Source organism: Aristolochia californica, unplaced genomic scaffold, assembly GCF_029961685.1.
Source record: "Aristolochia californica isolate CCGP_79_NKW_82.1479 unplaced genomic scaffold, dmAriCali1.0.hap1 SCAF_2, whole genome shotgun sequence".
NCBI lineage: Eukaryota > Viridiplantae > Streptophyta > Magnoliopsida > Piperales > Aristolochiaceae > Aristolochia > Aristolochia californica.
This window is the reverse complement of record NW_027181881.1, coordinates 13,801,592-13,825,638: the sequence shown is the minus strand read 5'-3', so window position 1 is coordinate 13,825,638 and position 24,047 is coordinate 13,801,592. Positions and strand designations below refer to the sequence as shown.

General features: G+C 38.7%; 1 pseudogene; it reads right to left on the bottom strand.

Annotated features, from left to right (window-relative positions):
• Positions 1–11,554: 11,554 nt before the first annotated feature.
• Positions 11,555–12,407, bottom strand: LOC137954908 (high mobility group B protein 9-like; annotated as a pseudogene).
• Positions 12,408–24,047: the final 11,640 nt, after the last annotated feature.

Here is a 24,047-nt window from a genome sequence, read left to right as displayed (position 1 = left end):
ATGTTATGGGTTTGTTTTTATTTTCACATATTCCGTATTTGTTGGGTGGGGTTGAAGGATTTCGGGATATCTTTTTTGGGTGGTTTGCTTGATATTACAGGATGGAATGAAGTCATGGCCTGATCCACCGAGGAAATGGTGAGAGCCCACTCAAACCCAGTTTTCTCTTTTTATCTCGTCACAATCAACAGTCCTATCTTTTCTCTATTTCTATTGCTCGCCAAAAGTTTTAAGAGAGAGATGGAGGAATTGTCGACCCATGTTCTAAAAGCATAAGAAGAATGATTGGTGCTCTTTCAGCTACTGATCGTCTTCGTATCTGCAACTATCTTGCTCCTGCATGACTACCGATAGGACTAGTGGATCGTCAAACCAATCGGCAAGCTTCTGCAATTCAGAATTGTTTCTAGCATCTCCTCACTTGGAATTTTTTACAATTGTTTGTGATAAAATATGCATTTTAGGGTGCAGTTGTAAGCCTCATAAAGAGGGTCGTGGGGCTCACATTTGTTAAAATAAACATGAATGTTTATGAAATGAACTTGGAAAGAAAGTGTATAGGAGGATGATCTCTTTAAAAAAGCAAGTGTTGTTTGGGTACAACCATAATTTTTTTACTCATTGAATTGACTTGCGACTTGAACTTTTTGTTCTGGTTGTTCCCTTTGGTTTGCCGGATTTGGCCACTAGACTGGCCAGTCCTGATCCAACTCTATTGATCCGGCTCCTATATTTATGTGTATTGAGTTGGATTCCAACTCTCAGTCCAAAAAAATTGTGTTGAAAAGTAATTATGGAATAGTCTTATATGACTCTTATATGAAGAAGTCTCAAAATAGGAGAATTAATATAGAGTATAACAAGAGTCTCATGGGAGGAAATCTCATAGGAATATCTCGGTGAAAAAGTATTTTATTTATTTTAATTTTTCTTAATTTTTTTTAGTTTGATTATAATTAGGAGTACTATTCTGGGTATAAATGAAACTCAGGTAGTGAAATTTTTAGTATGATTATATATATAAATAAAACATCAATATACTCAAATTGAACAAGTTAATGAATTATTTCTCTTTCTCCAAAATTTCAACATGGTATCAGAGTATGTTCTATGAATAGACTCGGTCAACCCACATAAACCCCGAGTCCACTGTGATCCTTAATTTGTAGTTTTTCATTGTTTAATCTTTGATTAGTTTAATCATTTTCTTTTCATCAATATTCTCTCTCTTTTCTTAATATACACGATTTTTCTTGAAAATTATATTGGATTTTCAAACCAGAGTTGCTTCTTCTCATAACCAGTCTCTAGTTTGACTTTCCTTCTCGCCACTTCCACTGTGTACATCTTCTTGTCTAACTTGATCTTGTTAATCTCTGAGTAAGCTACAAAAACTTCTCCCTTTGTGTCTGGTTATTTGTAGCCTAAATTTGGTTGGCTTTTCACAACTTGGATTTTCAAATTTTAGCTGAAATTGTTGCTTGTCTCGAGAAGAGTTCAATTAGCTCCAATGAAAAAAAAAATCCATTTACCTGTTCTTCAATCTAGCTCTCTTTATTGCAGTTAGGTCCCCATTGAACTCGAGGTATTGATCTACCTAGCAGCTTTATTCCTATTGATTTTTAGGACTTTATAGATCACATATGTTAATTTTCAAGACTCCATAGATTTAGCTCATGGAGAAAGAATAAGGGACACTCATTGGGAGAAAACTAGAGGAAGAAGAGGTTATAGATTTATTGTCCTAACCCTCCCCCTAAGCTCAATTTATAAATTAATCAAATTTCAATATTATAATTGTGCCCCTGGAACTTAATCTAATTACATCAATGCCATCTCTATGAGTTGACTTTTTATTTACCATCATGACATCACTGTATGTGGCCCTATGGGCCTTCTCCTTGGTTTATGTGAGTCCATCTTCCTTGCTCTTATGACTTTGAGCCCATCTTCTAAAACACTTGGATGTGTAGGTTTGGGCCCATTTTCTAACTCTCTTCCTCAAACTGGGGGTAAGAGAACATCATGAACGCCTAACTTGCTGCAAATGGTATATAAGATCTTTTTGTATAAAATGGCAGTCCTCCATATCTTCCAACACTCCCCCTTACACTGGTGGTCTCTTCCATGAGGTCCAACTGGTATAAGATAAGTGAGAGTAAAATCACTCCAAGCCGTATGACATCGCTCCATACTCTAGTCATAAGTCATGCTCGATGTAAGGCACACTTCTATATTTTATAGGTAGTGAGTCTATACGTATTGCTCAAAAGTGTACTAAAACTCCTTCATCACCATGTCCTTTCACAAGACACCGACTCTCAAATGGTAGGAGTAATAAATACCAATTAAGGGCGTAATGGGTAATTACCTAGAAAAATAATATTATGGGGCCACCTTGTTCTTTCTTCTTCATCAGAATAGCTAATGCTTACAACAATCAGCAATTGAGAAGTCCTTTAATAATAATATCTCAGCTAAAGAGACACAATAGCAGCTTAAATGGGTCTGGGCCCATTAACACATACCAAATAATAAAAATTCTAAAAAAAAACCATAAAATTATCCGATCCGAGTCTTTGCACCAAATAATATGCTAACCAAGTAATTAGCTGCCAATACTTCAAAATAATAATCCAGTCAATGACAAAGAAAACCGAGTCGAACCAAGTCAGACATCAGACCAATATAGTTGAGTCGTAAAAGAAATATGTATAAAACTTGGGACCCAGACACATATACCGAAGAAAAAAATAAGTGGGTCAAGTTAGGTTGACCAGACCAAGTTGATCCGGCCAAGTTGACTTGGTCTACTTGGCCGGAGTTAACTCGGCAAGGTTAATATACGCACCACGGTAGACATAAGGTAATTTGCTTGATTAAATTCAGTTTCCTAAATTAGGTCAACAGTATTATCTTCCTCACGGCATTGGCTTCTCAACGGTGCGAGAGATCACGAACAACAATCACGGCGGAGAAGCAACGAACGAAAGATCAGTCAACAAATAAACTTTCTGAAATCAACAGAGTCATCGTCCTCCCGAAGCGACAATCCAGCTTGACAGAACGGAAATAATCCAGCAAACAGAGACTTGAAAATAAGAGTAGTCAGCCAGTTGTGAGATAAGCTGAGAAATCAGCACCGTGTATAATGCTCGGCAATGATCCGACAGATACCAACCATCCAGCAAATGAAGAGATATCAGAAAGATATGAGCCAGAGTCAACTTGGAAAGTTACTGAAAAGATACCAACCAGCCAGCAAAAATCTTCCCGCGAGATCAAATTATTTTTTTCGGCTGGCATGCTCTATTCTGTGTTAGCGGGATAATCTTCCAGCAATGCAAAACCTTCTGAAGATAGCCAGCGTTAATTCAGGAAGTTTGGCAAAGTAATTACTTCTAGAGATTAATTCGGACAGAGCACTAAACAAAAATTGATAGGAAAATTGCTCAGATAGCAGCGTGATAAAACCAGACTTTTTCCAGCAATATTCTTCGAGAAAATCAACAATGTCCAGAGAGCAACTTATTGTACGAGATGGAAGTCAATTTACTGGACGAGATTGAAGGCAGCTGGAAATACAATCTTCCTTCAGGAAATAATGCTGAAGATAGAGATGCCAACCGAACAAATGGAGCCAACCTCTAGTGTTTAACGGAAAATTCCTCTATTAATGGAGCAGCATGAACGACAGCAGCATTTGTGGCAGTGACGGGGAGGCTTCGACTAAGGAATGTAAGCCGGACAGGTACTCTAGCAAAGAACAGAATCAACAACAGTAATGGTAGATAATTTTCCGAAATAAGGAACAACTCCAAAAATAGTGGTGGTGCCCGATCATTTGGTAGATTTTGGAGAATACGACAATACAGTCTAAGCAAGAACTTCTGTTAATGAGCAGAGAACGGATAGATTTTGTGGGAAAGAGAGAAGACCAGCCTTGCCTGCAGACCAAACAGATTCCGTGAAGCTTCCTCTGGCTCTTGAGCTTGCCGCATGCAGAGAAGAAGCCGTCTTCTGGAGACAACCCAACCTCCCATGTAGTTGCAGTTTTGGGTGTTGGTGTTACACTGGTAACACTGGCGCTATCGCTCGCTGGATCCTTTAGAAACTCATTCTGACTCAAGAGTCCATTTCTCCTAGATTTGTCCATATTTTATATTCTTCGATCCGATGGATTAACCTTCCTCAGCATCGACCGCCACGGGAATCGTATCTACTGCTTCACTCAGTGCATGTTGGCGTCCAATGACAGCATCTGCAGCGTGTGTCAAAAGCACACATGGTACAAGAATTCCATCTCTCTAATGGGAAGAAAAAAACTGCTCCGTATAATGTTGGGTAGTAGGAGAAAACGAGCAATAAAATAAAAAAAATGAAGTTGTAACTATGGGGAGTTAGTCAACAAAACGAAAATTTGATCTTCATCTTCATCTTCATCTCATGCATCTACATGATCTTCATCTTCGAAATGGGTGTTAATGTGGACAAGTTCATCTTCATCTTCATCTTTGAAATTTAAAACCATTGATTTTATTAATTATAAAAATAAGTTTTGAGTTAACAATATTTTAATTACCACTATTAAATCACTAATACAATAGAGTAAATAAAAAATAAATATGATTAATGAATAAAAAGTATTATATTAATAACATAAGATAGATTTTTTACACGGTATTAATGAATAATATATTTTGATAAAATTTAAAGTAATTAATTAATCAAATTCATACTTTAATTACATTTTATTTACCAGAGACTTAAATATGAAGTTTAATATAGTAATAAAATTGAAAAAAAATAATAAATAAATACATATACAACTTTATTAATAACCTAAAAGAAAGATTATTCTAATAACGAGTTTGTGCATTTAATATTAAAATCATCAAGTTACAAGTTTAGTACATATAAACGACACATGTTCAAAAGTAATAAGATACAACCATCATTTATCATTCCACATGGAAGTCGATATGGCATCTCAAAATTGTGCAGCTCTTGTAGATTCTAATGCACTCTGCCTCCAAAAGCATGTTACTTGGCTACCCACATCCTCAAGGTCATCGTAATCGTCGCTGTCTGTATCATCCATTGCACCTAATTGGACTGCATCACCTCCTCCACCAAGCTCGCCACCCGAATCATCATCTTCATCTTCAAATATATCATCATAATCTTCTCCACGTATATAATTGTGCAATATGCAATAAGCATCTACAATTTTCACCTAGATCTTAAAAGAAAATGGAGGAGTTCCTTTTAACATTTGAAATCGAGCTTTTAAAGCACCAAAAGTTCGATCAATAATATTCTGTAAAGATGAATGTCTTCGGTTGAATAATTCTTTTTCATTTCTAGGAATATTATCTCCAAATTCTTGTAGATGATACCGGGTTCCTCGATATGGAGCCAAAAATCCCAAAAAATTTGCATAACCAACATCGACTATATAATATTTTCCTATAATAGAAATTATATACCACATAAAATAATTGAAGATAAAATAGATAAAAAATGACTGCATAAAAATATATTACTTACCTTCAGGTACAAAGGTTTTATCTCGGCGAGTCAATGCGTCCTTCAGTACACGGGAATCAGCTGCTGATCCCTACCATCCAGCAAGTACATAAGTGAATTGCATGTCAAATGAACATGCTGCCATCACATTTTGTGAGAGATAGCCTTTTCTATTTTAGAACCTTGGTTGATCTTCGAGTGGAATGTTCGCTTTGATATGAGTTCCATCAATAGCTCCAATACAATCCTAATTATACATTTTCAATTAATATTGACTAACTTTGTATATTAATCTAAAATTATTTAGTTATAGGAAGTGATGTTACCTTGAAGTACGGATAAAACATTGAACTAGTTCAAATCTTCGAGTGTGTGCGTTCCGAAGGTTGTTTGTTGTAATCAGAGTGAAGTTTGAGGATTGTATCCATCACTTTGTTGAAATACTTACTTATGGTCCAGTTTGATCTATCAAACATCTCTGTTGTGACACTATAAGATTGTTGTTGACCAACAGTTATGAGAAAATATGCAAGTTATTCTTTAACTGAGATGGACTTTGCGGCTGATAAAAACCTTTTACTAGTAATTATATCTGCCAATTTGTGAAATATCAGTTGATTCATCTTGTAAACTTTTTGAAATTTAACTGGTGACTTGTCTAGTGCCTTTTGCGAATACAATGGACCATTCATCCCACAAGAATGTGGTACACGTCTGTTGCAATGGTACATATAGTATCTTCCCATGGCGATAAACAAAATTGTGAATGCAACCATAGTTGTAACCTTTTCTTCGTCTGTCATAGTATCCATGGAAATCTACAAATTCAATTGCCTAAATGTCATAAACACAAGTAAATATCAATCTTTAATCATAACCTATTTGCAATCACACCTATACACCACCATATTCATCCACATTCCCATGTCTTACATTCAATCACATCCGTACACAACCATATTCATTTAATTGTCCACATCCATACTCATCTACCATATTCATCCATGCAATATATAAACACAACAACATATCAAATTTAAATACTAACCACACTAATAAGTCTTACAACGTCATAATTCAAACATCATACCTAATACATAATAATATTTCAAAAGAATAGTGTATTTATAACGCATTACAATTAGTTTTCAAAACAAAATTTAAGTTACTCGACCCGCTCTTCCACTGTCATCTCCGTAAAAATGACCTTCTTACTTGGCATATCCAACCGTAAAGGAGCGCGAAACTTCAATTCTGCTGACAGGTCCGGGATTTCCCTGAGGGCTTTGACCCAATCTCTTTCCATATCGGGCTCTTTCTCTTTAGGCTTCATCATGAAATTCTCAAATGTCTGAGCTATTCGATCCATTGAATCAATGAATCTACTAGTGTCATCATCGGGCATTTCGGTTCTCTTTCTACAACGACTTGAAGATGACCGCTTACTTCTTTCAGATTGATTACCTGGAGACTCATCCATGCTTAATAATTGCGATGGTGTATTCCTAACTATATCAACATCCTCGGGCTCATCCATCGGGACATGTTCCGATTCACGGATGAGTTATCGCCCTGATCTACAAAGGTTGCACCTCCTGACCCTATGGCTATTGTGTTTCCCACCACCACAACTAATTTGTTGTATAGGGGGACAACCTTCACGTTTGTACTTCTCAACATCTTTATGCTCCTACAAGAATAAAACATCCTTTATACGTCTTAGAATAGAGTTATACTAATGCAGAATACATAAAAAATATTTTATAGTACATCATGATTTACTGACCTTTATGTAGTCAAGTCATACAGAATTACATGCAGTAATTCATTGTGTGGTTGCATCCCAACTGAACCCACTAGTGTTGATACAACTCGTTACCGTTTGGTATGTTTTCTTCCATGATTTTGTTCGATTCTTCACCTGCTCAATAGTTTTTTTATTGACTGCGTCTTCATTGAACTTATTAACATAGTCCATATATACCTCATGCTTCCATACCCCGTTAGGCAACTTGTTCCCTAGATTAACCTGCTCGACCAAGAGATCGAGCAATTTTCTATCGTCTTCAAAGGTCCAAATGTCATATGGTCGACCAATTGTTTGTCTTCTTGTAGCCATGTATAATCTAAATCCGAGACGATCCTCATGGAAAAAACTTTATCAGACAACCTTTACCCGTCACAGAAACACAAACCATAAAAAATAGAATACCACGTGGTGGATATGTATAATACCCGAATCTCCTCACCACATGGCAAAAACATTCCATAACACTTCAAAAATTCTCAACAACATTTTCAAACATTTCAAAATTAATTAAACTATTTTCACTACTACATATGCACTAAACAATGAGAAAACACACACATCAAGTCCAAATTCACCGAACACCCCTGGTAGAGCCCCATATAACTTCACAGTCACTATGAACTGTACCTCGTCAGTGATGGGGGTCGGGTTTCATGGGCCAATGGACGCCCGTGTAGGCGACTTAGCCTTGTTTGAATTGGACTAAAAAACCCCTAATAAAACCTAAACCATAAACCATAAACCATCAAACCCTAAAGTCAAACCCTATCACCTACTAAACTCTAAACCCTAAACACTAATTCCATAACATAATACCCTTAACCCTAGACCCCCCCCCCCCCTAAACCTTAGAAGCCCTAAACCCTAAACCCTACACCATAATTCCAGACCCTAAACCCAAAAAAAGCTAGAGCTAAAAAACACAAAACCCCCAAAACCTTAAAAACCCTAAACTATCAAACCCTAAACCCTATCACCTACTAAACTCTAAACCCTAAACACCTATTCTAGAAGTTAATACCTTAAAAGCCCTAAACCCTACACCATAATTCCAGACCCTAAACCCAAAAAACCCTAGAGCTTAAAAACACAAAACCCCCAAAACCTTAAAAACCCTAATCTCTAAAATACCCTAAATCCTTAACCATAAACCCTAAACCCTAATTATAGGACCCTTAAATACCGACCACCAAACCCTAAAAGTAATCCCTAACACGAATCAAGAATTTAGACCCTAAACCGTAACTCTAAATCCCACAATTATGCATAAATAACCCCCAATTAGGCACTGAAAATAAAATAAAATAAAATAAAATAAAATAAAATAAAATAAAATAAAACACTAATTTAATGAAAAAAAATTGGGTTTTGTCATACCTTCTGAAATTTTGGGAAAATTGAAGCCGAAGGGTGAAATCGATGTCGAATGGGGAAATTGATGCCTAATCGAAGTAGAAATTAAGCAATCGATGCCCAAATGTCAAAATCGAAGAAAATCGAAATTGAAATGGGGAAATCGAATGAAATCGAAAGGTATTTTGGGGGAAAGGAGAGTAGCCAGAGAGAGAAAGGAGTGGAGGCTGAAAGAGAGAAGAGAGGGAGAAGAGAGAGAAGAAAGGGAAGTCGAGAGGGATAAGAGAGAGAGAGAAGCTAGAGAGAAAAATAGAGAGCGAGTCCGAGATAAGAGAGGGAAGCACGGAGACGAGAGAGGGGGTGTGAGAGAGAGGGCGAGTCCAAGAGAAGACCGAGAGACGGAGGTCGGAGACGAGAGGGAGCAGAGATGGAGGCCGGAGACGAGAATCCGAGAGAAGAGAGGTAGCAACAACGTTGGGGGTGCAGGGAGACGAGAGTGGGAGTGCGGAAGAGAGGAAGAAAAAAAGGGAAATGAGGACGCGCGAGAGAGGAGAAAAGCAAGCGTCGCACGTCCTTCATCTCGAAGAAGATCAAATATGGTGTTCTTTGAGATGAAGGATTTTAAACCGTGAAGATGAAGGACCGCTTCATCCCCTGCATCCAGATGAAATGTCATCTACTCTCCACTAACAACTTCAAGTGTTGAAGGGTGTCATGCGGTTGAAAATCATCTCGGACTTCAAGTTGACTAACCCCCCCCCCCCCCCCCCCCTTGTAAAACTAACCATCAATATAAGAAACAGAAAAAAAAAAATGAGTTTCTGGAATCCTGAAAACCATAGTTATGAGTCCTGAACATCAATGCTCTGATACCATGTTGATTTTCAAGACTCCATGGATTTAGCTCATGGAAAAAGAAGAAGGGACACCCATTGGGAGAAAACAAGAGGAAGGAGAGGTTATGAACTTATTGTCCTAACCCTCTCACTAAGCTCAATTTATAGATTAATCAAACTTTAATATTATAATTATGCCCCTGAAACTTAACCTAATTACATCAATACCATCTCTATGAGATGGCTTTTTATTTACCATCCTGCCATCACTGTATGTGGGCCTATGGGCATTGAGCCCATCTTCCACATCTCTTGGATGTGTGGGCCTTCCTTGGCCTTATGGGCTTGAGCCCATCTTCTAACACAATTGGATGTGTGGGCATTCCTGGGTCTTGTGGGCTTGGGTCCATTTTCCAACAACATCTTCGGTAAAGAAGAGAAAGAAGAAAATAGGTTTATGGACTTCGATTCAAACCCTCCCCCTTAAGCTCTATTTATAAATGATAAAAGTATAATATTCCAATTATACCTAATTATATCAATGACACCCTAATTACATCATATCTTCCAAAACTGCCCCTCAAGCTGGGAGATAATAGCAATGACTTGAAACAAATAACATAGATGTGATAGTAATATCCTTCATCACGGTGACCCAAGTATAAGTACGAAACTGGGCACAAACTCTCAAAGGGTAGAAATGGGTGAAAGAACATAAGACGAAACCAACCTCAAATGATTTCGAACAAATATAATGATAATAATTATTAAACTGGGTAATGCTTGCCATTACAAGACGATTATAAAAAATCCAAGGATACCAATAAAAAGTCTAATAATGGCTTAATCAAAGAGACACAATAGTAACTGCGACACGTACCAAATATGAAGTTATATCGCAGTGGATAATTGGTAAATGTTATAATGTGGGACCCACCATGAGAACGTTAAATCACATGATGAGTCATCACATGAGCTGGCATGAGTTGGAAGATGTGAAACACGAGTTGGAATGAGTTGAAAGATTCGAATATCAAGTGGGACCCACAAAGATAACCATGAACTGGTATCCTTATCACATGAGTTGGAAGATCAAGTGGGACTCACAATGATAACCACAAGCTGGTACCTTTATCATATGATCACGTCCTCATTGAAGAGTTTTAGTTTGAGTTATGTTACTCTTCTAAATATGAGTTATTTTATTATGATATACTTATCTTTAAGAGTTATAATATAGATGTAATTAGGAGAATAGTAGTTTAATTGTACTTGGACGATACTACTTTTCTCTATGATAAATAGAGGTGTTTGTACTTGAATTAATAATAAAAAAGTGAAGTAGTTCTCCACTTCTATCTCGTGAAGACTTCCTCTCTAGCCTAAACTCTTTTTCTTTTTCTCTCTCTTATCTCCTCTTTACCCGAGAGCTCTCTCTCTCTCTTTCTTTTTATTTCTCCCTCTCTCACCTTGCTCACGATTTTGGTAAAGGAGTCCTAAATTCAACAATAAATAATGAAAGTCCTTAAGAATAATAAGTGTTGGAAGACAGGGCCCAAACCCACACAACCAAGGAAGGACCATATATCAAAGTATATAAGAAAACGGGCCCAAGCCCAAAAGACCAAGGAAGACCTATGGAACCAAGAGATATAGAAGATGGGCTCAAGGCCCACAAATCAAGGAGAAGGCTCATAGGCCACATACATTGATGGTAGGATGATAAATAAAGTATCATCTTATAGAGATGGTATTGATGTAATTATATTAAAGTTCTAAGGTTAAAATCCTAAACCAACCCTAAGTTCAAGGGTATTATTATAATATTGTAATTTTATAAATCTATAAATAGAACTTCACGGGGAGAGTTAGGGATAATCAATTTCTTAACATTTCTTCCTCCAATTTTTTCCCAATGGTTTCTTTCATTTTTTTTCCGTAAGCTAAATTCATGGAGTCCTGAAAATCAATATGGTATTGGAACTTTGATTTTCAGGACTCCTACTATGGGTTTTTTCAAAGTTCATTATTGTCCGTTGTTAGAATTTATTTTCTCTTCATCTCTTAGTACTCGTGCGTTGTTTTTTTTACTTCTATTTCTCTTCGTCTCTGCCTCCGTCAGCTTGTTTCATGACGCGCCGATCATTTTACTGAATTCACGTTCTCGCTGCGGGTATAGTACTTTGAGCGTGGAATGTTTCTCTGGGAAGAAGAAGTTGTAGCGCTCCGGTTGGGTTTCGGATGAGAGGGGTCCCAGCGCCTCCGCCCTCTCTTCTGTCGCCGGTGTAGACGAGTAGGAGAAGCGCCGGTTGGGAGCTGAGGGTTTTCCGAGGCGGATGGAGTTGATGGGTGGAACAGTACGCCGCGGAGGACCTCTGCACCGATCTTCACAGTTACCAAGTACCCGTTATCTAATTTCGCATCAATAATTCCTACAACCGGAAATTTAGTTGCCCTCCGATCTGTAGCCTTTTTCCGCCTCTTGGGCTGCGGTGCCTGCTCTTCCCCTCGCGTCTGCAATGCGTCAGGCGCAGACACTGACAAATGCACGCTTGCTGGTTTGCATGTAGGGCTTTTTGCAGGCGCAGTCACAGCGGGAGGAACTAAAGGGCCTTTTAATCGGAAATAGTGAACCTTCTCATAGAGGTGAAGTAAGGTAATGTAATATTTTCTGAGAACGAAGGAGGCGCTCGTCGTCGTTGGTGGGAAGTTGAATGCTGCTATTACCTCCTTCCTTGGAAGTCGATTACAGAGTCCCGTTTAACCAGTGTCTCTACGGCTTTAGTCGTCGTCGTCGTGGCCATGTTCGCGGCCGCTGTCTCCGCGCAATCGCCGGATGCTGGATCTGGGTTCGCATTACCCTTGCCCGGCGCACTCATCTGCTCGTCCCTTCTCTTCTCTTCGGCCACGGGGAAAGACGACCCACCGTCGCCGGAGAAGACAACTCTGCACCCGAAAAAATAAATCTGCTGCTGGCTATATTTGGAAAGTTTTCCTGTTCGGTGCCCAGGAGAAGACGAAGTTGTGTTGCCGTTTTTGGGAGGATGAATTAGGGAAACCAGCTGCTGTTTATTCTGAAAAATTCCTCCATTCGGTGTTCTCTGGTTTTCCGCTGTAGGGTCGGGGAAGAAGGCACTGTTGCCGAATTCAAGTTTCCTGAGGAAACTTGAATTAAATCAGCGCCTGGCCCGCTCCTGTTTTGCCAACCCGGACTCGCCCGAGTCAAGCCAGCGAGCCAACAAAACCAGCCAGACCGAGTTCCCAGCCGACCCGAGGTACTGTTTCTGCACTAGTCAGACCGAGTCAACTAGGACCAACTCAGTTCGGGTCAACAAGTCCGGGTCAACCTGACTAGGGCCACTTATTTTTGCCTCGGTATATGTGCCCAAGATTTTGGTGCGACTCGGTAATTTTTTTTTCTCACAGGCTGGATTATTATTTTTTGAAGAATTGATAGATTATTCCTTGGTCAACATATTATTTAGTCTAGATATGTGCATTGGATTATTTCATTGGTAATTTCACAAGGATTATTTTAGGTCGTGTTAAATATGCCCAAGCCAAGCCCATTTTAGCAGCGTGTCTTTTGATGAGACATTATTATTGAAGAAGAGGTAGCCTCGTACCATTATTTATTGTCAACCCCATAAAAAATATCAAATTTTTTTGGGAGTCTACGATAGAGGAACTTCATCCCGTCAAAAATATTAAATTTATTTGTAGTTGGGAGTCTATGATGGCGGAACTTTATTCCCTTAAAAAATATCAAATTTATTTGTGGTTGGGAGTCTATGATGGCGGAACTTTATTCCCTTAAAAAATATCAAATTTATTTGTGGTTGGGAGTCCATGACGAAGGAACTCCATCCCTGTAAAAAATATCAAATTTTTGTGGTTAGGAGTCCATAACGAAGGAACTTCATCCCCATAAAAAATATCAAAAATTTTGTGGTTGGAAGTCCATGACGGAGGAACTTCATCCCTATAAAAAATATCACATTTTTGTAGTTGGAAGTCTATGACAGAGGAACTTATTGTTGTATTTATGTTACTTCCCCCCATTAATATTATATATTACTCTACTACTTGAGAGTTGTTGTCCTGTGAAGGGACACGGTGGTGGTGGTGGAGGTGGACACTTTAGAGCAATCTCTTCACGGCTATGAGTGATTTACTCTCACTGATATTATACCAACTGGGCCTCATGAACAAGAGCACCAGCATGAGGGGGAGTGTTGGAAGATGAAAACATATTATATAAAAAAATTTTATATATCATTTGCACCAAGTTGGGAGTTCATACTGTTCTCTCACTCCTAGTTCGAGGGGAAGTGTTGGAAGACAGGGCCCAAGCCCACACAACTAAGGAAGACCTACATATCAAAGTGTATAAGAAGATGGGCCCAAACCCATAAGACCAAGGAAGACACCCATGAAACCAAGAGATATTGAAGATGGGCTCAAGGCCCACATATCAAGGAGAAGGCCCATAGGCTCACATACATTGATGGTAGGATGATAAATAAAGGGTAATCTAATAGAGATAACATTGATATAATTATGTTAAAGTTCCAGGGTTAAAACCCTAAACCCTAAACCCTAAGGTCAGGGGTACTATTATAATATTATAGTTTTATAAATCTATAAATAGAGCTTCAGGGGGAGAGTTAAGGATAATCAATTCCATGACCCTTATTCCTCCAGTTTTCTCTTAGTGGGTTTCTTTCCTTTTTTTTCTCCATGAGCTAAATTCATGGAGTCCTGAAATCAATAGTAAAGACGCATGAAATAATTTGCAGCGAGTCAATCAAAGAATAAGGAATTAGTGTGCCAAGTAATAAATTGGCAATAATTCAAGGTAATAATATGAGGTAAAAAATGAGTCACATTGAGTCAAGGGTTGAGTTGGTGTCTGACCGGTATGTATGACATGCCAACTCAGGATAAACCAACTCAGCGACGCGGGATCGGGATCGGTATACCAGAGGCAGAGAGCAAATCGGCCAAGTCAAGTACCGAGTCAGCTAGATCAGTATTAACTGGATAATGAGTCAATCCGAGTTAGGCTGAGCAGAATCAACAACAAAATACCATTACCAGACTAGTATGTGTGGCTTGGGATCAAGTAATAAATTCTGGGTCAGACCGAGTCGAGTCTGAGTTGACTGGATCCGAGTTGAATCGTTGGTATTGAGTCAATCTGAGTTAACCCAGTCTGGGTAGATAATTCGTTGGTTCGCAACTTCTTTGCCTGATATGTAGTTAATCTGATAGATTAAATTCAAACAAGGACCTCTCTCTCTCGGCTTCCCTCCCATTTCAGCAAAGAAAGTGAAAATTCAAGAGCAACAGTAATCGAGCAGTCAAAACAAGTTACAACTACGCGTCGTGAGATAAGTGGCAGTGATCAAGGAGATTAAGGGCAACTTACAGTAGAAAAAAATTCTCACGCTAGGGAGGGAGATGAGGCAGAAAAATTTCTGAAAAATAGCAACGAAAATCTTCCAATAATAGCCAGAAACAAACTGGACGATATTGACGAGCTGGATCGAGGATAATCCAAGCCTGCAATCAAAATGCTAAATGACGATGCCAGAGTAACTCTGCCGAGAATAATAACTTATGAGTGAAGATGCCAACAATAGAAGCCAGTTATGACGAGACCTACTATTAATGGTGTATTAACAGGGCATGTCAGCCTAGAAAATACTCGGATTGACAACAGAAATAAGCCGAGCCACTATCCAGTTACGGTAAGAAACATGATTACCAGTATCAATCAGCAATAATAAGAAGTATCAATCAGTAAGATTTCGTCCAATTACGGCAATAAGAAGACAAAAAATCCACTATAATCTCTCAAGTGACGCCATACAACAATGTACGCCAAACAACGGTAGAAGGATAGACAACAACCTTTTCCAAAAACAGAGCTGGTAATTGGCTCGGAAGACAACTACAAAAAATCATTGGAGGCATCCAAATAGTAGAGTCCGTGATTGAGGGCAGAGTGGAAAACTCTGACTAGAGACAAATGGCAGACGACAATTTGCAGGACAAGATTGATGGCAGTTTGAGATTAACGGCGACTCTCGAGGTAGCAACTTTAATCTAACATGGGGACGACCGAAACAGCAAAGCAAAAGGCTATGAAAAAAAAAAAAAAGTAACTGGCCAGCAGATGACAACAAGAGAGCGACGAACCAATGAATGAACTGAGATCACCAGAGCAAGATACTTCCACGGCTAGAGATTGTTCTTCTAAGCATTCATTCCCTCACTTCTCTATAGGCAAAATTTCTTTATCAACTTTCAATCCAGCTCGGGTCCCATTTATGGTGCAATCCAACTCGGACTATCCAACAATACACAACATTCTGGACCGGATAATTATGCCCAAGTCGATCTCAAAGCATGGGCAGCGCCAGTAGCAGTAGTAATCTAAAACAGTAACAAGATATCAGAACTCATAGATTCAGAAGAAAAAAAAATTCACTTATAGCTTCTCTTATAGTAGTGTCTAAACTGTTAAAAAAGATTAAAAAACCCACAATATGAGTAGAACGAATCGGAATGGGCAGCAGTAATAATTCGAGTAGATAACAAGATTGGAATTCTAAAACACCATAGCTATGAGTCCTAAAAATCAATGCTTTGATACCATGTTGATTTTCAAGATTACATGGATCACATCTTTCATAAAGAAGAAAAAAAAAAGGGGAGTAGGGTTATAGACTTCAACCCCCCTCCCCTTAAGCTCTATTTATAAATGATAAAAGTATAATATTATAATTATACCTTTCACCCTAGTAAGAGTGAAGATGAGATAGAAAACATAAACTAATTACATCAATGACACCTTAATTACATCATATCTTCTAACAATTCTTTGAGTTTTGGGATGCTCTCGTAGTCTTAAAACTTTCACATAAGAATGGAGATAATTCAGGCTTTGCTCCACATCTTATAAAAAATCAATTCACTAGTGGTGCACAAATGAGGCTAAAGGAAATATGGCAGCTTAAGTGAGCTTCAGTAAATCAGACTTGTTGAAAGGTATTTGTTTTAGTCCATTCCTAGATCTAATACTTCACCGACTTAATGTATTATGAATACAATGGGCCTCTATTTATAATAAAAGAAATGAGTAGAATCCAATTGCAGTTAAACTACCTTTGTCTCAATTATACCTAAAGTTAAACACTAAACTATAAGTCCTAGAATAATTGAACAATTAAATATAAATAAAATACTAACATAATTAAAACACCATTATTGAAGACTTTTCTGTGAGACATCCTTCCATGAGACTCTTCTTAGACTCCACTATATGAATTCTAGTTCTGTGAGACTTCTTACTATGATAGTCATGTAAGACTTCCAAATATGCTCTTCAACACTCTCTGTCAAGTTGGAGTTTATAACTTCAACTTGCAATGAAAAAGATTATTGGAATTCAATTTTTTTGTTTTTTTGAAATCATTCTTCATAGATGCAAAAACTTCATCTTTTGTGCTACCCTTTTTTCGAATATTTTGGTCACATAAAAATTACCACAATATGTAGAACAAAATACTTTTTTCTTGTACTTCTTTTATTTCTCTCCCTCAAGTTGGGGATAAAAAGAACATAGAGAACCAACTTGAAAAAAACACAATCTGGGAGAAGAAAATCACTTCTAGTTATATGACAAAGCTCCATACACTAGTGAAACACACTCCGCTCAATTTAAAAGGCGAAAAAATAGCCCAAGTTTAGGGCTTAACAAAAAGACTACTCACTTTTTAAGGGTAGCTTAAACACAAATCATCTCTTGGGAGAATGTTGGAAGATATGGTCAAACTTCAATGACATTATTATAATAACCCTTTTATTTTTGTCTCTTATTCACACTTATTGAGGTGAAGGGTATACTTATAATTGATGTATTCTTGACCACTATAAATAAAGCTTAAGGGGGACGACTAGATCAGTCAACACAACCCTAATCTCTCCTCATTGTCTCCTCTACGTACTCCCTTTCCCCTATTGTTGTCCTCTTGTCTTCCTTCTCACTTTCTCTTTTTTTTCTTCTTATTTCTTCTCTCCTTCTTCCTCCTCCCCTTCACCCCTCGTGACCTTAAAGTTCAGATATGATGGAGTCCTAAAAACAATATGGTATCTGAGTTGCTTATTTCAGGACTCCAAGGGGCAAGTTTCATTTTGAAGGGCTCAAGTCTTCTTTTTTGATTTATGCTGGAATTACTTGGGAAAACTTAAGTATTTATTCTAGGTTTGATCCTTGATGTTTCATCTATATTAATACCATATATATGGCAGATCTTCTTCATCCAGAATTTATGATTCTTTCATGAGATTTATGAGGAGAATTTGAAGGCTTTCCTACTCCATGAAAGCTATTTTTTTTTGTGAAAGAAAGTTATCGATTTGAGGTGTTTTGTAGCCTTGTTTCTATGCTTCATACAACCTTAATTTTTTTATAAAATTGTAGCTAGTTATGATATTATTCTCTGGAAATCAGTAGTTTAATCTATCGCTACTAGATACCTCTCTTTCATTACATACCTGAGTTGAATTGTCATAATACTGGTTGATTGATTGCTATAATTTGACATCTTGCATTGCTGTTTGATGTATGCAAAGAAGCTCTGTGTGAATTCCAGAATTTTGGATGAATTCTAGTATATTGGACAAAAAATTATCTTCTTTTTTGAAGCCTCTTTGATCTCAGAGATCTCTTATCTTTGGAAAGTTTAATTTAGGAAAGTGCTGCAAATCTAGGAAAGTCTATCTTTGGAAAATATTCTGTTTTGTTTCTGCAGAATCTAGAAAGTATACCAGCCAGGAATTCATTGGGTACTTGATTAGAAACTTTCCTCATATGGACTGATCAATTTAGAAACAGATCTTGTTGTTGAGTTTACAATTATCAAACTTTTGATACTTGTTTTGCTGTTGCTATACTTATTTGTTGGAGGACAAGAAATAATGGTTTACTACTAACGTGACCAACACTTTCTTAGTGCTGGAATTTCATCTCTCAGACATCTATTATAGCAGCAGCCATATGAGATATTTGTGGTTCTCTTATTTTCTAATCAGCAGCAAGTATTACCTCTCTTAGACATCTTACAACAACTCTTTTATTACAATAGTATATGATGGTAGCTGCAGACTTTTGTTTAGCAACTGTTTTTTATTTTTTTGAGACGTGCTTCTGGTCTCTATTACAATAGTAGTATATTACTCTCCTCTTGTTATTTTGATATTGCGCAAGGAGTCCAGAGCTAAATATTTCTCAAAGCTCATATATGGCTGATGAGCTAACTGCTACAATGGCTGGAAAAAGTGATTTGCTTAAAATCACTATGGTTCCTTGCAAAGGACTATCTAATTATTTAAGCTGGTCTCAATCGGGGAAAAGGTTCCTCATTACTTGTGATTTGCTGAGTCACTTAAGTAAACTCCCTCTTTTGGTGGATGAAGAAGATAGTATGTACATGAAGTGGTTTAAAGAAGATACACATGCCCTTAGCTGGATGATTAATAGTATGGAAGAAAATGTTGCCAACAATGTCGTCCATCTTGAGACCGCTAAACAAGTATGGGATACTTGTGCCAAGTTATACTCTAGTGCTAATTGTCTAAATATCTTTAATAATGTTTTCAAATATTATATAATAATAAATAGGGCGATAATCTACACGATTATCTTGCTCGATTAAGAATGGAAGATTGCACGACCTTATTCTATGGATATAGCGGTCCATGAGAAACAAAGAGAGGCATTAGCAGTTACTATTTGTGTTGCTAATATCAAGCCTTATCTGTGTTAGGAATTAGATGCCCTAATTCCAAACTAACGAGAGCAATAATAATAATCGAACAAGAAAGGAAAAGCAAGCACAGAATAACACACAAGATTTATACAGATTCACCTTAAGGTGAGACTACGTCTTGTCTTCCATCGTTGCAATAATCAGCTATGAAAATGAAATAGTTTACAAGAGAAATTGTATACCTGAAAGGTGTTTTTTCTCTAACCTCTCTCTCGGGCCGCAATAGATGATTCTCCACAATGATGATAAAACCCAAACAACAATGCCCCCAAATATAAAGAGAATATTAGGGTAATGAGATTAAAAGTATGAAATCTCCAAACAACCCTTAATGAAACAGTAGTCAATATATCGTGGATCTGGTGGGGGCTCACACCCCCGAGAGGGGGGCTCCCCACCCCCTTCCAACCCCTACAACGACCATACCACGAAGGTCGACCCACGTACCGACTCATCGTAAGGCATTAATTAGGCTAAAAAACTTAACAATATCCCAATTGGAGACTAATCCATCATCAATTTTTCCTCTACAACGACAATGACTTCTCAATCCTCAGAGAGAAGTTCAACTGAAGTTGCACACAACTTCAATTTCTCAATCATAATAGTATTTGTCAACATATTAGCCAGATTCTGACTTCCTTGAATCTTCTCAAGTGCCAATACTCCATCTTCAAGAGCGGATCTAATGAAGATATAACGCACTTGTATGTGCTTTGTTGTGGACTCGATAGCACAACGAGTCATCCAGAGGCAACACGGACGAGTTGGTGACTCAGTGGAGCAGTGAAGGACATTAACCATTACATGTTTCATGTATTCCTTTAATTCATGAATTGTAAGTAGGAGGGCCTCTAAGGGCATTGTTGTAATAACTTTGGTTTTGGGCCTTGGCTTTAAGAGATTGTCGAACGAAATGGAAATCAAGCAGAAAATTAATCAAGGATCTGAGTTCTCCTCTAACAAACCAGGGTCGGCGTTCCCCTAGAACCCAAGGGGCAAGTATCCCTTTGAAGAACCTGATTATTCCTCATCTCCACTCACGTTCTGGCATTCACCCTCCACTCCGTCTGATTTCCCCATTTCCCCCCTTGTTCCCTTTTGTTTTAGCCTTCACTCGTCAACATAGGTCGACCGAGCAGAGCTGGACAACCTGGTTTCAATTTGGAATTGCAAGATACTCTCTCCCACTGTCAAATAACTCATTCTATGGTCAGAGACCACAACATCTTGGTATCAGAGCAGGTCAATATGGGAGAGTCATTGAACAATGCAGAATGGATGGCCATCGTCAGGGAAATGATACAAACAGGGCAAGAAGAAATCAAGGGCCGTCTAGCTATGTTGGTGGACAGCAGAGCTTCTTAGATAAATATCCAAGTTCAAAATTTATCGGCTAAGATTGACGAATTGATGGGGTAAGAAACCTCTCCCCTCGTGAAGGAGGGAGGAGCCCTGCGATTATGTAGGGAGACCAATTCGTTGGACGAATAGAGCATCCAACAAATGGTATGAGCTCGGGTTCAAGTGGTGGGACCATCCCGAGATATACCAAATTGGACTTTACATTTTTTAATGGGTCTGAAGACCCTTTAATTTGGCTCCATCGATTTGAAAATTGTTTTTCTCACCAAAGGATAGCTGAACTTGACAAGGTGGGGTTGGCCGCCTTTCACATGCTCGATGAAGCGCAGCTTTGAGGGCATCAGTTAGAAATGGAGAATCCGAATATAGACTGGGAAGAATTTAAAGAGCTCTGTACAGTTAGGTTTGGACCACCAGCTCAAAGCAATCCGTTAGGGGATTTAGTCTTGTTGCGCCAAACCAGCACAATTGAGCAATATCAGAAGGCCTTTCAAGAAAAATTGGCCAGAGCCAGCAACATGGTTAGGGTGGATTAACAAGTAGGATTATTTACTGCAGGCTTAACAGAGTCTCTCAAGTTAGAGGTGGAACTCCTGGCTCCCTCTAATTTTGCCAGGGCAATGAACTTGGCAAGAACACTCGAGGCCAAACAGAAAATTCAGAACCGTCGGCCTAATTGGCAAGGTAGCAGGTCATCTGCTGGAACCACATACAACCCCCCCCCGTGACGCTCGAGTGCTTTTGCAAACCCAAGCCCACTCCGTCTCAACCAGCATTCATCAGAAAATTGAACAGGGCAGAGATGGAAGACAAAAGGTCCAAAGGTTTATGTTATAATTGTGATGAAAATTACACATTTGGACATCAATGTCAGAAGTTGTTTTGGTTAGAAGTTGATGATGAGGAGGAGGAAGCCCCATAGACTGCAGCGCCAATGGAGGAAGACCCTGAAATTTCTCTCCACGCCATTACTGGTCTCCAATCCACCAAAACCATGCAACTTTGTGCTCTAGTCAACGAGCAACCTCTCTTAAGTCTGGTTGAGTCAGGGAGTACACATAATTTTATAAGCTTCAATGCGGCTCAACAGTTACACCTTCAAGTACAACCTCGCCTAGTAGCTTCAGTGTCAGTGGCTAATGGAGAAAAACTTCCAAGTTATGGGTTCATCAAGGCCGCTATGTTTTCCATTGAGGGTCATTGGTTTGATGTAGAATTTCTTATTACTCTCTACCCGGATTTGATATGGTTCTCGGAATTAAATGGCTGAAAATGTTGGGCCCAAGTTTGTGGGATTTCGTCGCTTTGACCATGAGCTTTGAGTTGGCAGGCCAGCAGTTCACTTTACAGGGGCACAAGGCAGAAAAGTTCAGCCACAATTGCATATACTCTAGCACAAACATCAGCCGCCTGCTACTTTAGAAAATTTATTGGAGGACTATACCGATATTTTCCAGGCACCTACAGGCCTTCCGCCTTTGAGACAATGTGACCACATAATTTGTTTGAAGGCTGGCTCCAAGGTGGTGGTTGTGAGACCCTACCGCTACCCCCATTTTCAAAAGGATGAACAAACAAGGCCTCATCCAAAGGAGTACATCCCTTTTCTCTTCTCCTGTCTTACTGGTCAAGAAACCGGACCATACTTGGAGGTTTTGCGTAGATTATCAAGAATTAAATGCCAATACTATCAAGGGCAAGTTTCTTATTCTGGTAGTCGATGAGTTATTAGATGAACTACATGGGGCTCAGTTCTTCACCAAGTTGGACTTGCGTTCGGGGTATCATCAAGTCCGTATGCATCCTCCAGATATTCAGATAACAACATTTTGTACTCATCACAGACACTTTGAATTTATAGTCATGCCATTTGGACTATCCAACGCACCTTCCACGTTTCAAGTATTAATGAACGAGGTATTTGCTGACTATCTTAGAAAGTTTGTTCTTGTCTTCTTAGATGATATATTAATTTTCAGCAAATCATGGCCTCAACATTTAGAACATCTGCAAATGGTTTTCCACCTTGTTCGCGCCCATTGGCTTTACTTAAAAAGGACCAAGTGTACCTTTGAGCCCCAACAGGTAACTTATTTGGGACACATTATTACAGCATTAGGGGTTACAGTGGACCTGGGAAAAATTGAAGCTATTACACAGTGGCCTGCACCTAGCAACATTTAAGCTTTAAGGGGTTTTTTGGGCTTAGCCGGATATTACAGAAAGTTCATTCCAAATTATGCGGCACTCGTAGAACCTTTATCCAATCTACTACGTCGCAATGCCTTCCATTGGAGTGAAGAAACGAGCACAACCTTTCACACTCTTAAGACAACATTGGCCACTGCGCCTGTATTACAATTATTGGATTTTGTGGAGATCTTCGTGGTAGAATGTGATGCTTCCGGAGGAGGTATAGGGGCAGTGCTGCAACAAGCAAACCATCCTATTGCCTATTTCAGCCGACAACTTCCCCTCCACCAGCACAACTTACCAGCATATGAATGGGAACTTATTGGTCTAGCGAAGGCAGTACGCCACTGGTGACCTTATTTATGGGGTCGATATTTTCTCATCCGCACTGACCACTATAGTTTGAAATATTTACTGGATCAACGCATTTCCACTTCCCGTCAACAGCAGTGGATAAGTAAATGCTGGGGTTTGATTTCAAGGTGGAACATATGACCGGTAGATTGAATACAGTGGCTGATGCTCTCTCACACAGATCTGAAGCTATAACACAATTGAGTGCCATCAGTCATCCCACATCGACACTGTTGGACTCTATCAAGACTGCACATAGGACCATACCGGAATTGAAGGAATTATATCAGAACATTTCAGCAGGCAAAATGGGCTCCCATTGGACCATTCATGACAACATCATTCTCTATAAGCCCCACATTTATTTGCCTCAATCATCTCCTCTGATCGCCACCGTGTTGTCAACCTATCATAACAACTATCATGAAGGAATTCAGAAAACCTTAATGTGGATCAGAAGGGATTTTTATTGGGAAGGTATGAAATCCTCTATTACTTCCTATGTAGCTACTTGTACTGTGTGTCAGCGTAATAAGGCAAAGCATTTAATCCCCGCCGAGGTGCTGCAACCACTCCAACTTCCCACGTAGGTTTGGTTAGATATATCTATGGATTTTGTTGAAGGTCTTCTAAAGTCTTCTGGAAAATCTACTCTTCTTGTGGTCGTGGACAGATTATCAAAGTATGGCCATTTCATCCCTTTGGAACACCCATACACCGCGACATCGGTCGCCAAGATATTTTTTACCCACATTGTTCTTCTACACG